Source organism: Schistocerca nitens, chromosome 2 (assembly GCF_023898315.1).
Source record: "Schistocerca nitens isolate TAMUIC-IGC-003100 chromosome 2, iqSchNite1.1, whole genome shotgun sequence".
NCBI classification, from domain to species: domain Eukaryota; kingdom Metazoa; phylum Arthropoda; class Insecta; order Orthoptera; family Acrididae; genus Schistocerca; species Schistocerca nitens.
The window spans coordinates 287,507,174-287,521,527 of NC_064615.1; the positions used below are offsets into that span (position 1 = coordinate 287,507,174).

The window sequence follows — 14,354 nt, forward strand, 5'->3', positions numbered from 1 at the left end:
GCGTGTATTAATTGTGCCTGTCTGTAACTTAATGTACCTTCTTTACGATAAGTAGCAATATTTCTTTTCCCACACTGTTAAGTGTACATTACGAAACACACAAAAATAAATGTGTGCAAAATTGAAGTAAACTGTGAAAAATATCCAAATGGGAAGAGTTTGCCGAGTTAACTATGATTAAATTTTACTTCCCAAGACTTTGTATAAAAGCTCGTGATCTGAACCAAAATGTATTGTGTGGACGTTACTTATGTGACCGCACACCACACACTGTTGTGTTTTACTTTGTGGTAAAAATCCACGAGTCAGAGGAGGCAAATGAAGAGGAGTTCCGTTCACCTTCACGGTCAGAAGTTAGTATGCTGTGGCTGTGTAACTGACTTTGCCACCAGCTACTTCTTGCCCACACTTCCAATTATTTCCCCTCCCAATGACATACTGCCCTGTGCCCCAACAACTGGATGTAGTGGGATTTTGCATTTTTAGACTTTAGAATATATACAGATCACTTTGACTGCTACATTCACTATCTGACTATGCTGAATTCCCACATCTCCCTGCACCCAGTAGAATATCATCTTTCTTTGTCGATTAAATGACGCAGAATGTCTACGACAGACTAGACAATATGGCTTGCAGTGTACTCAGAATCTGAGGAGATGAGTTCCATAGTTCTAATACAGCTCATGTGTTCCAGAAACCCTCAGACTGCATTTTCCTCCAGGTCATATACACTGACTTCACAAGTAAAGCTTGAGGACGGATTGCAGAGCAGTCAACCAAATCCACAGTTCAGTGTACAAAAGTGTGATAAAATAATATTGTCTGGGTGCAATTGTGTGCTCCCCATGTGCATTTGAGTAGTTTCAAAATCATCTTGAGCTGGTTCAGCTTCCAGGCAAGGATGTAGCCACAGAGCAGGTCCAGATCACAACCCCCCCCCCCCAATAACCTAAATGAAATTACACACGATATAGCTGAAAACTACAAAAAGTTTCCACTTTACAACAGTGCTGCCGCTTATATGCAACATATGTCGGTATGTAAGTGCTTATATGTGGGCCAGGAATTAGAGTGACATTTGCGTCTTTTCGGTTGTGTGTGTGTGTGTGTGTGTGTGTGTGTGTGTGTGTGTGTGTGTGTGTGTGGTAAATGAGGAAACGTGAACTATGGTGATGTTATTACCAAATGTGTGCGACAAGTACCAGCATACTGTTTATCTTTTTCTTGGCTGGCAAAGAACAGACAATGGTAGACATCTATCAGAGAATGGAGATAGTGTATGGAGCAGCATGTTAGTCAAAAACCAGAGTTGTGGAATGGTTCAGCAAGGGGTGCTTCTGCTTGATGAAAACGCACATACCCATTTCACAAATGTCATAACACGGAAATTACAGCAACTCAGGTGGGAAATACTCTAGCACTGGCCATATAGTGTTGATCTCTTCCCATGTGATTATCATGTTTTTAGTCCTTTAAGAGCTGACCATTCCTGTCATCGAGGATAGGCAGCAAGCAGTTACAGACTTCTTCACACATCAGGACACTGTATTTTACCAAATGGGTATCTTTAACCTTCTGCATCGGTAGGATGATTGCCTCAACGCCCAAGGTGCTTTTGTCTGAATGGCATGCCAATTAATGACTGTAAGGCTTTCGAGCGAAAAATTTGGATCGGCCTTTGTATTTTGAAGTTCAGTCATACAACAAAAATGGGATATGCACTATCAATAGTCAACAGTGCAATCAATAGGTTTAAACTATCAACACATTTGTAGCACTATTGGCTATCACCTATCCATACTTTAGCCAAGACAAACTCTTACATTGTTGGCCTTACTTGAATTTAATTGTTTTGTTAATCAGTTCAGTGCTTGCTTACAGCTGAATTTACGAGGGTGAGTCAAATGAAAACCTTAGATTTGTAATAACAAATCGAAATTTCACACCGTTAAACTGTAAGTTGGTAAGTGTGCTACAAACAGCATGCAGAATGGCCTGCAGGTGGTAGCATAGTGCAGATGCACACACACTCCGTCGCAGTATCAGTATAAAAATGGCCACCCCACTTGCAACTTGCACCAGGGAAGAACAGTGTTCTGTTTTTCGGTTTTTGCGTAGTGAAGGTGTGACACCTATTGAAATTCATCGCTAAATGAAGGTACAGTATGGTGATGCACGTTTGTCACAGCACCACGTCTACGAATGGAGTAGGAAGTTCGCAAATGGTGTTACTTCAGTGGACAATTCTCCTTGTCCAGGTCAGGCACAACAAGTTGTGACTCCGCAGAACATTGCAGCAGTTTAAGCCATAGTGAAGGAAAACTGCCGAGTGACACTGAATGAAATTGCAGCATGTTTACAGATTAGTCATGGGTCAGCACACCACATTGTGCATGATGTGCTCCAGTTTCACAATGTGTCTACAAGATAGGTGCCATGGCAGCTGACTCCTGAAATGAGAGAACGACATGTTGATACTTGTGAAGAACTTCTTCGGCGCTTCGAATGAGAAGATGATGGCTTCCTTGTAAGAATCGTTACTGGGGGTGAAACCTGGGTTCACTTCAACCAACTGGAAAAAAAGAGTGAGCAAGGAATGGTGCCATTCCTTATCACCAAAACCAAAGAAGTTTCAAACAGAACCATCAGCAGGGAAGGTTATGCTGACTCTCCTTTGGGACGAAAAAGGCATCATTTTGGAGCATTACATGCCTAGAGGGACCACTGTCACCAGTGCATCATACACAGATCTCCTAAAAAATCATCTGCGGCCTGCAATCAAATCAAAGCGACATGGATTGCAGTCAGCAGATGTCCTTTTGTAACATGACAATGCAAGGCCCCACACTGCCTGTACAACAGTTGCAAATCCACCATACTCACCAGACCTTGCCCCCAAGTGATTTCCATATGTTTGAACCACTCACAGACGCAATGGGAGGAAAGAAGTTCCGTTCTGATGAAGAGTTAAGCCACGCAATGCATGAGTGGTTGCACAGACTACCAAAAGAATTTTTTTCTAAAGGAATTTATGCACTTTGTAAGCACTGGAGGACTTGCATTGAGCATTGGGGAGATTATGTTGAAAAGTGATACAGCTTTGTACCACTTCTGCACAATAAATAATATTTAAAAAATATTTAAGGTTTTCATTTGACTCACCCTCGTAATACAATTGCTGCTGTTTATTATTTTTGTACTGTGTGCTGTTCTAATAGTTTTTAACTATGGACTAGGCTCTAACAACAAAGCAGAGAGAAACCAATTCCGATTCGATTCTGATTCGTTCACTAACATTGCGATAAGTTAAAAATATGTATGCACTCCTATAATAGCATAATTACCTATCTCTAACAGTTCAACGTTAACACTGGAGTCATTATCTGGAGATGAACAGAACTCTGAGGTTGCAATATTCAGTATTTCACAAGGCAGCAGAGAGGTAAACCATCTTCCAAACAACATTCACTTAAAATTAGTGCTTAAAAATTAAGTGATTTGCTTGTGTCACCCAGAAGTCACATTGACCATCAAAAATATCACCCAAATGGCAATGGTGCATTTCTTGAAAAAATTTGCTCAAAATTTTATCATTATTAGCACGAAAGGCAAAGTATTGGCCAATCTGGTCACCCGGACAATACTCAGGTATGGAAACCAGTTCCAATACAGAGTGATGGGGTGAAGTTTATGAGGAACATAACGTGTAAGCAAAGACATTAAATTCTTTAGTTAGTTCGTTTCTAAAAGATTTTTTTCAGCAGGGTGTTTGAATTTGTCCTAGCTGATGGTGACCATTCTGCATCACCCCCCCCCCCTTTCCCGTGTCCAAAATCTATTTATGCTCTTTTAATATTACAATAACTGAGGTCACTAAATCTTAAAATATGCACACTTTCATGAACTATTAAATGGAGAGACATGTACAATTAAAGGAAAACATGCAACATCAGAATTCCATCTTTTGTTGTGATGCATTTTATTTGATTTGAGAACAATGTACAACAACCAGTTTTACCAACTTTGAGACTGAGCTAGCAACACCTGGATTTGGGAAGCAGGGTGATCAAAATCTATCAGTCGGCAACCTTGAGAAATGGTTTTCTGTGGTTTCCTATTTTAAATTGAGGCAAATGCTGGTACTGGTCCCCTACTACAGGCTACAGCCAATTCCTTCCAAACTTCTTTCTTTCTTGACAGATGCCAGTTCCATTAAAGCAACAGCTTCTCTGCTTAAATGAAAAGAGCTGTATCGAAAGCAAGCTGAACATCTCTTCAGAGACTCTGGCACTGAAAGCCATATTTACATTGGATTATCATTTTGTGCTATGTATCTGTGTGTAAAGATGGCTCAGTTGCAGAACTAATAGTATGTCTCCACATTTTACTACAAGAACAATGATCTACTGTGAAATGTCTTATCCATAAAATGCTTTTAGCTTTTAGTCCAATCTTCACACCTCTAACTTACTTTTAAATAAACATTCTACAAATGACAATGTATGTTTTACACCTGTTTCTGAGTCATCAGTCTTCAGATTAGTTTAAAGCAGCCTGCCACAAATTCCTCTCCTGTGCTTTTTGCATCTCAGAGTAGCTCTTGCAGCCTATGTCCTCAATTATTTGTTGGATGTATTCCAGTCTCTGCCTTCCTCTAGTACCACGGAAGTTATTCCTGATATCATAACAGATGTCCTATCATGTTATTCCCTGGTGTCTTAACAGATGTCCTACCATCCTGCACCTTCTTCTTGTCTGTGTTTTCCATATACTCCTTTCCTCATCGTTTCTGCAGAGAACCTCTTCATTCCTGAGATTCCCAGAAATTTCTTCCATAAACTAAAGCCTATGCTTAATAGTAGCAGACTTCTCATGACGAGGAACACCCTACTTGCAAGCACTAGTCTGCTTATTATGCCCTCCTTGCTCCACCTGTCATGAGTTATTTTACTACCTAGGTAGCAGAATTCCTAACTTCATCTAATTCTTGATCACCAATACTGATGTTAATTTTCTCATTGTTCTCATTTCTGTTATTTCGCATTACTTTTGTCTTTCTTCAATTTACTCTCAATCCATATTCTGTACTCATTAGACTGTCCATTCTATTCAACAGATCCTACAATTCTTCTTGACTTTCACCGAGGATTGCAATGTCATCACCAAATCTATCGTTTCACCTTTAATTTCAATCTCACTCTTGAACCCCTTTTTTATTTCTAGCATTGCTTCTTCGATGTATAGATTGAACAGTAGGGGGCAAAAGACTATATCCCTGTCTTATACACTTTTTAATCCAAGCACTTCATTGTTGATCTTCCAGTCATGTTGTTAACTCACACTTCTTATAAATAATGTGTATTATCCACCTTTCCCTAAAGCCTATCTGTTATTTTTCTCAGAACGTTGAACATTTTGCACCATTTTACATAGTTGAATGTTTCCTCCAAATTGACAAATGTGTGTCAATTTTTCTACAGTCTTTCTTTCATTATTAACTGCAACGTCAGAACTGCTCCTCTGGTGCCAATACCTTTCCAAGAGCCAAACTTTTCATCATCTAACAGATCAGTATTTTTTTCCATTCTTCTGTACATTATTCTTGTCAGCAACTCGGATACATGAGCTGTTAATTCTCACACTTTTTGGTTCTTGCTATCTTCGGTGTTGTGTGGATGATGTTTTTCTGACAGTCTAAAGGTATATCGCCAGTCTCCTACATTCTTCACACCTAAGTGAATAGTCATTTGGTTGCCACTACTCCAAATGATTTTAGATATTCCAATGGAATGTTACCTATCCCTTCTGCCTTGTTTGATCTTAAGAAGTCCAAAGCTCTTTTACTCTTCCCTCTCGACTTTTGTCCCATATTCCATCATGTGATCTGACGAGTCCTCCCCCTCATAGAGGCATTCAGTGTATTCTTTCACATATTCACACTCTCCTCTGCATTTAACAGTGTAATTCTCATTGCACTCTTGATGTTACCACCCCTGCTTTTAATTTCACTGAGGGTTGTTGGGATTTTCTATATGAGTCAGATCTTCAATCATTTTTTCCCCACATTTTTCATGGAACCATTTTGCCCAAGCTTCACTGTATTTCCCTATGTATTTCATTCCTAAGTGATTTGTAAGTCTGTATTCCTGAATTTCCATGAACCTTTTTTGTACTTACTTCATTCATTGATCAACTGAAGTATTTCTTTATTATCCATGGTTTTTTCGCTGTTCCTTGCACCTACATTTTTCCTCCAAATCCTATTCATTATCAGTGAACTTCAAGTGTATCTCTTCATTCCTTATTACTTCTTTGCACACTGATTCTTCGTGACAAGTCTCAAACTTCAGCCTTCTCTTCATAATTACTAAATTATAATCTGAGTCTGTATCTGCTCCTGGGTTTGCCTTACAATTCAATACCAGATTTTGGAATCTCTGCATGACCACAATGTAATCTAACAAATATTCCAGTATCTCCTGGCCATTTCCAAGCACACCACCTCAATTTGCGGTTCGTGAACAGAGCATTCATTTTTACTAGCTCCAATTTGTTGCAGAACTCCATTAGTCCTTCTCTCCGATTCCTACTACCAAGCCCATATTCTCCGCAAACCCTTTCTTCTGCTCCTTCCCCTTGCAATATCCCATGACTATCAGCTTTTCATCTCTCTTTACTTAATGAATTACCCGTTCAATACCCTCTGATACTTTCTCTATTGATTTATTTTCTGCTTGTGATCTTGTTGGCATGTGTACCTAAACTACTCTTTTTGGTGTTGGTTTGTTGTCAATTCTGATGAGAACAACCCTGTCACTGAACTGTTCATAGCACCCCACTCTCAGGCCCACTTCCTGTTCATGGCAAATCTTATTCCTGTTATAACATTTTCTGCTGCTGTTGATATTAACCTATACTCGTTGACCACAAATCCTTGTCTTCTTTCCATTTCACTTCACTGACCCCCCACTATATCTAAACTGAGCTCTAGGATTTCCCACTTCAGATATTCTAGCTCCCCTAGCATGCTTAAACTTGGGACATACCACACCCTAACTCTTAGAATGGTGCCTTTTGTTGGTTATTTTATTTTCTTCTCATGGTCACCTCCACCCATGGCAGTCTCCTCCCAGAGATCCAAATAGGACACTGATGTGGAATATTTTGCCAATGGAGAGATCAACATGACGCCTTTTTTCAATTACAGAGCACATGTCCTGATGATATACATTATGCGTCTTTAATGTAGTTGTTTCTATTGCCTTCTGTGTCTTCATCCCATTGATCATTGCTGATTATTCTGCCTTTTAGGGGCAATTTCCTACCTCAAGGGCAAGCAAGTGCCTTGAAATTCTGTTCACTCATCTGCCCCCTTTGACAAGGCAGTTGGTAGAAAGAGGACGGCTTCTTCTGGTGGAAGTCTTTAGCCTCCATTGCTAATTTCAAAATTTAAGCAGTGGCAAGGTTTGAACCTAGTACTCAAGACCTTTTTTTACTAGTCAAAGATGCTACCCCCTTTTTGCCTTCATTTTGTTTGTTATTATCATCTGGTCTCAGCAGACATCATGTGACACCCCTTCAAGTTCATCACTGAATACTTCACTCAATAGGCTTTATTAGAGGCAGAACAAACTGAACTACAACTCCGACATCACTTAGATCTCCAGAACAAATTTTAGAGGAGTTTATTGGCATCAACGACTGTATATCCATATTATCATGGATAAATACGAACTCATTTATGAGGCTGCATACATTAGAAGTCTAGCTGAATGCAAATGATTTACATAAAATAAAAAAAATAAAAAATGAATACATATTTTTTCAGCATACAATGAAAAAATGAACCTTTTAAGGTCCTCTTCAACAAATTGGACCCCTCCAGTCACAAAATCCTGGCTATATCCTTGTTCTAGGGTATCTGTCAGAGTCACACTGCATAAATCTTAAGATACAGTCCACAGGAGGGGCCACTACACCTGATTTTGAGCACATCCCTTATAACTTAATGGGTGGGCACTCATCCTGAATACCGTCACCAACAAAAGGAACAGCTTACCAATAATGACATCACTTGGATTCACATTGGATATGACTATGGACCTTTTTTGATTAAAAAACCCAGACAAGATGGTAGTTCAACTGTCATGGCAAGACCTTTCCTTTGCTGTTTGTGAGGCCAACACTTACTCTGAGCAATTTTTTTACTGGAGCCTCATAGCACACTGTGTGTGTTGAAGTCTCTCAAAAGGAGAAATTGTCATGGGAACTGTGTGATGTGGCTGTTGAAAATCTTGCTGTCTAAGCGATTCATTAGGGGCAAGTACAGTCATCCATATGCCAAGTGCATTACTGAAGCAGCTGTTTGCAAGTTGGAATGACGGTTGAGAGGAAATAAGCCTTGGAAAAAAAATGCATCTGTGATAAGATGCCCAACACCTACACATTAATCCTGAGCTCATTGTGACCCACTGTAAAATGGGAGCCATTTTCGAGGTATGGCTTTTTGCTATCCTTCACATTCCGCAAAAGTTGTTAAGCCCACAGTGGTTGTGAGTTTTGATGAGTGTCTAATTGTTTTCTTCAATTGTCCTCATAGTCTGGATAATTACATTCTGGTAAGTCAAAAAGAAAACCAATGTGGCGTGGTCTTAAGGTCTGGTGTTGTTTAACCCTGAATTTCAATGTTCCAGGGATGCAAATGGCATCTATGTTATTCGGGATACTAGCTGATTTTTCTAACCATCATTTTAGTCAACATAACTGACTTTGATCCTCAATGTTATCTTCTGCATTCATTAGGGCCTGCTGATTTTGCTGCATGAGTATCTTTATGAGAAAACTTGCAGTTATGGATGTTTGATCCAGCTTCTACTGACATTATGTTTAAGAGTCCTTTGTGGGAAACACTTTCTTCATGACTTTTATGGTAATGTGGATTCTGAAAGTTTAATAGCATAAGCTTCCTTTACTTCTGTCTGTGGTATTCTCCATTTTACCTCAATTTCTTGTACATTCTTCTCCTCAATGAATTTTGGGCAGTGACAATTCTACTCAGCATTTGTAAAGGTTAGTAGCAATGAACAAGGTGTTTCTTTGTATATGTGTTTTTGCCAAAGGTTCCCTAGGTCTGATTGGCCATTACAAAATATAGCAGTATGACAGCATCACAGGAATTTGTACTATCTCACTGGGTTTGGTTACATGAAGAAAGTCAATTTTACACATTCTGGTATACTAGGTGAATTGGAATTATAAATGTAGCTGTTCCTTCAAGCTCACCTTTAGCTTTTTCACGATATTTCTTACCTTCCTCACACATCCTCAACATTTTTCTTTTAAAAAGCATTGTTTTAACATGAATGCATACACCAACTGACACAGTATGTTGCAAAGCTCCACTGTATTTGCCTAGCATTTTTGCGTTTTGGACCATATCACTTTACGAGAAAAAAAGATTTTTGCTCAAAGTGTAACTTTGAAACTGTTTGCCACATTTACGCAGAAGAACAACACACTAAGTCCTTATGGATGTGGAACGATTACACTATTTCAATGATGCCATCTTCTCTTTTCAATATCAAAGTAGACACGACACAGTCAATATTCTGCTTTAATTTGTTACTTTCTTAAGAGCCACTGTTCTTAATGGACCATCCTACAACAGCCTCTGGGTTTTTGGGTGTTATTTCTCCCAACAGTACACTCATCATTGAGCGTGTGTTTTATTTTGTGAAGAAAAGACCACTGCATTTCTACGAGAAGTTTCAGAACTGGTCAGTTCCAGCAGAGCACCAAAGGTTGCATATTAATCACTGCCGTATCTCACCAACTATCCACCCTATTAAAATGCAACATATCTTGACAAGTTATCTTTGTTTGTCATGGTTGGTTGGTTGGTTTGTGGGATTAAAGGGACCAGACTGCTACGGTCATCGGTCCCTTGTTCCAAATCCTAAAAACACCCACAGAGAATAAAAACGATTAACAGAATAGAACACAGATGACACAGAACAAGAGAAACGGAGATAAAGACCAGGCAAAACGAATGAAATCACACAGAGTGTGACGGTGGTTGGCCGACCATAGGAACAAAAAAAAGGAAAAGCCAACCACCGAGAACACATTAAAAACTGAGTTTAAAACCGTAGGCCAAAAGCCAGAATCAACACAAAACAATAAAATAAAACACAAACACTCAGATTAAATGATAAAAACCCCCTGCCCGAATAAAACGTAAAACTAAGCCAGCCATAGCAGGGTCATCAGATAAAAGGGCAGGGAGTGTGTCAGGCAGTGCGAACGTTTGCCTGAGCACAGCTAAAAGCGGACACTCCAATAAAATGTGCACCACAGAGAAAACGGAGCCGCAGCGACACAGAGGTGGGTCCTCACGGCGCAATAAGTGGCCATGTGTCAACCGAGTGTGCCCAATGCGCAGCCGGCAGAGGACAACAGACTCCTGGCGGGAGACCCGAATGGACGACCGCCACACAGTCGTCGACACCTTGATACGACGGAGTTTGTTTGGTATGGGCAGGTTGCGCCATTCACTGTCCCATAAATCGAAAATTTTGCGGCGTAATAGGGCCCCCAAATCAGTCGCTGGGAGGCCAATCTCCAGAGGTGGTTGACTGGTGGCCTCTTTCGCCAGGCGGTCAACATTCTCATTCCCGGGGATCCCAACATGGCCTGGGGTCCAAACAAAGACCACAGAGCGGCCGCAACGGTCAAGAGTATACAGGGACTCCTGGATAGCCATCACCAGACGAGAACGAGGGAAACACTGGTCGAGAGCTCGTAAACTGCTCATGGAATCGCTACAGATAACGAAAGACTCACCTGAGCAGGAGCGGATATACGCTAGGGCTCAAAAGATGGCGACCAGCTCAGCAGTGTAAACGCTGCAGCCAGCCGCCAAGGAACGTTGTTCGGAATGGTCCCCTAGAGTGAGCGCATAACCGACTCGACCAGCAACCATCGAGCCGTCAGTGTAAACAATGCCAGAGCCCTGATACGTGGCCAGGATGGAATAAAAGCGGCGGCCCGTGTGCCAAGTCAAGCCGAAGGCAAGGGCGGGGCACACACCATGGGGGCGTGCGCAGAGGTGCCCGGAAAGGAGGTGGAACAGGGAAAAACCCAGAGAGGAGCTCTTTGACGCGTACGGCGATCGAACAACCCGACCGGCGCCGACGTTCTGGCAGATGGACGACTGACTGCGGGAACAGGACACGGTAATTTGGATGCCCGGGCAAGCTGAAAACATGGGCAGCATAAGCAGCCAGTAATTGTTGGCGTCGTAACCGCAGTGGAGGGACACCTGCCTCCACTAGTATGCTGTCCACAGGGCTGGTGCGGAAAGCACCAGTGGCAAGGCGTATCCCGCTGTGGAGAATTGGGTCCAGCACCCGCAACACAGATGGGGATGCTGAGCCATAAGCCAGGCTCCCATAATCCAGACGGGACTGGATTAACGCCTGGTAGAGCCGCAACAGGGTAGATCGGTCGGCGCCCCAGCGGGTGTGGCTCAAGCATCTCAGAGCGTTTAGATGCCGCCAACACGCCTGTTTAAGCTGCCGGATATGAGGCAGCCAAGTCAACTGGGCATCGAAAACCACACCCAAAAACCTGTGTGATTCCACCACTGAAAGAAGTTCGCCGGCAAGATAAAGCCGCGGCTCCGGGTGGACAGTATGTCGCCGACAGAAATGCATAACGCAGGTCTTGGCTGCCGAAAACTGGAACCCATGAGCTACAGCCCAAGACTGCGCCTTGCGGATAGCGCCCTGTAACTGACGCTCAACAGCTGCAATGCCAGTAGAGCTGTAGTAAAGGCAGAAGTCGTCAGCATACAGGGAAGCGGAGACAGAATTTCCCACGGCCGCAGCGAGCCCGTTAATGGCTATTAAAAACAGGCAGACACTTAAAACAGAACCCTGTGGGACACCGGTCTCCTGGACATGGGAGGAACTATATGAGGCCGCGACTTACACGCGGAAGGTACGATACGACACAAAATTTCTGATAAAGATCGGCAGAGGGCCCCGAAGACCCCATCCATGAAGCGTAGAAAGGATGTGATGACGCCATGTCGTATCGTACGCCTTCCGCATGTCGAAAAAGACAGCGACCAGGTGCTGACGGCGGGCAAAGGCAGTACGGATGGCCGACTCCAGGCTCACCAGATTGTCGGCGGTGGAGTGGCCTTTACGGAACCCACCCTGAGACGGAGCCAGAAGGCCCCGAGACTCCAGTACCCAATTCAAGCGCCGGCTCACCATCCGTTCGAGAAGCTTGCAAAGAATGTTGGTGAGGCAAATGGGGCGGTAGCTGTCCACCTCCAAAGGGCTCTTGCCCGGTTTCAAAACGGGGATGACAACGCTTTCCCGCCATTGCGACGGAAACTCACCCTCGACCCAGAGACGGTTGTAAAGGTCGAGGAGGCGTCGCTTGCAGTCCACTGTAAGGTGTTTCAGCAGCTGACAGTGGAGGCGATCTGGCCCGGGAGCGTTATCAGGGCAAGCGGCTAGGGCACTGCGAAATTCCCACTCACTGAATGGAGCATTGTAAGATTCTCGGTGGTGGGTGCGAAACGAAAGGCTCCGACGTTCCATCCGCTCTTTAATGGAGCGGAAGGCTAGTGGGTAATTGGAAGAAGCGGAACTAAGCGCAAAATGCTCTGCCAAGCTGTTGGCAATTTCGTCGGAGTCTGTACAAACTGCTCCATTCAGTGAGAGCGCAGGGACGCTGACAGGGGTCCGATAGCCGTAGAGGCGTCGGATCTTAGCCCAGACCTGCGATGGAGAGACATGGAGGCCAATGGTGGACACATACCGCTCCCAGCACTCCTGCTTGCTTTGGTGGATAAGGAGGCGGGCTCATGCACGCAGCCGTTTGAAGGCGATAAGGTGGTCTATGGATGGATGTCGCTTGTGACGCTGTAGCGCCTGCCGGCGATCTTTAATCGCTTCAGAGATCTCAGGCGACCACTAAGGCACAGTCTGCCGCCGAAGGGACCCAGAGGAATGTGGAATGGCAGATTCGGCGGCAGTAACGATGCCGGTGGTGACCGATTGAACCACCGCATCAATGTCATCATTAGAGAGAGGCTCAATAGCGGCAGTGGAGGAGAACAAGTCCCAGTCAGCCTTATTCATAGCCCATCTGCTAGGGCGCCCAGAAGAGTGACGCTGTGGTAGTGACAGAAAGATCGGAAAGTGGTCACTACCACACAGGTCGTCATGCACTCGCCATTGGACAGACGGTAAGTGGCTAGTGCTGCGGATGGAAAGGTCAATGGCGGAGTACGTGCCATGCGCCACGCTAAAGTGGGTGGAGGAACCATCATTTAAAAGCGAAAGATCGAGCTGTGCTAATAAATGCTCAATGGTGGCACCTTGACCTGTCGCCACTGAACCACCCCACAGAGGGTTATGGGCGTTGAAGTCGCCCAGTAGCAAGAAAGGTGGCGGCAATTGGGCTATCAGAGCAGCCAGGACATGCTGAGCGACAGCACCATCCGGTGGAAGGTAAAGACTGCAGACGGTAACAGCCTGTGGCGTCCACACCTGAACAGTGACAGCCTCTACAGCTGTTTGTAGAGGTACACGTCCACACCCGAACAGCGACAGCCTCTAAAGCTGTTTGTAGAGGTACAAACTCGCTGTGAAGAGAGTTAAGGACATATATGCAGACACCACCAGACACCCTTTCATAAGCTGCCCGGTTCTTATAATAACCCCGATAGCCACAGAGGGCGGGGGTTCGCATTGCTGGAAACCAAGTTTCCTGAAGTGCAATGCAGAAGAAAGGGTGACGGCTGATAAGTTGGCGGAGCTCAGCTACATGGTGGAAGAAACCGCTGCAGTTCCACTGGAGGATGGTATTGTCCATGGATAGAAAAGGCGTGAAGGGACTGGGGAGGCAGATTACGCCTCCTGGGCCCCTGCTGCTACTGAGTCACCACCTGTACAACAGCCATCCACTGCGTCCGAGGGACTGGCGAGATCCAGGTCCTCAGCGGACGCCAGAATCTCCACCTCGTCCTCAGACGCAGAGCTTGTAGGAAGCGGCGGGACGGGTGCCACCGCAATGTCGGTATTCTTTGGGACGTTCTTCTGTGTCTGTTTCTGTTTCCCTCGTTGTGCCTTCGGTGGTTCAGGCTTGGAGGGCTTCACAGGGTCAGCCTCAGGGACGGACGACAACCGTGAGGCCCTACGACCAGGGACTGGTGGTTGTTTGAGCCACTTGCGGGTGTCTGCTGTGCCGCTGGTCGGAACTTGCGAAGGGAGGTCCCCAAGGGACCCCTTCCTTGCGAGAGGAGCCGAAGAAGTCTTACGCTTCTCCGGCTG

General features: G+C 44.1%; 1 protein-coding gene across 1 annotated transcript in view; it reads right to left on the reverse strand.

The window, feature by feature from the left end:
* The window catches only part of LOC126236041 (uridine 5'-monophosphate synthase), a 131,306-nt gene that overhangs the window by 76,114 nt on the left and 40,838 nt on the right, over positions 1-14,354 (reverse strand). The window lies entirely within an intron of this gene.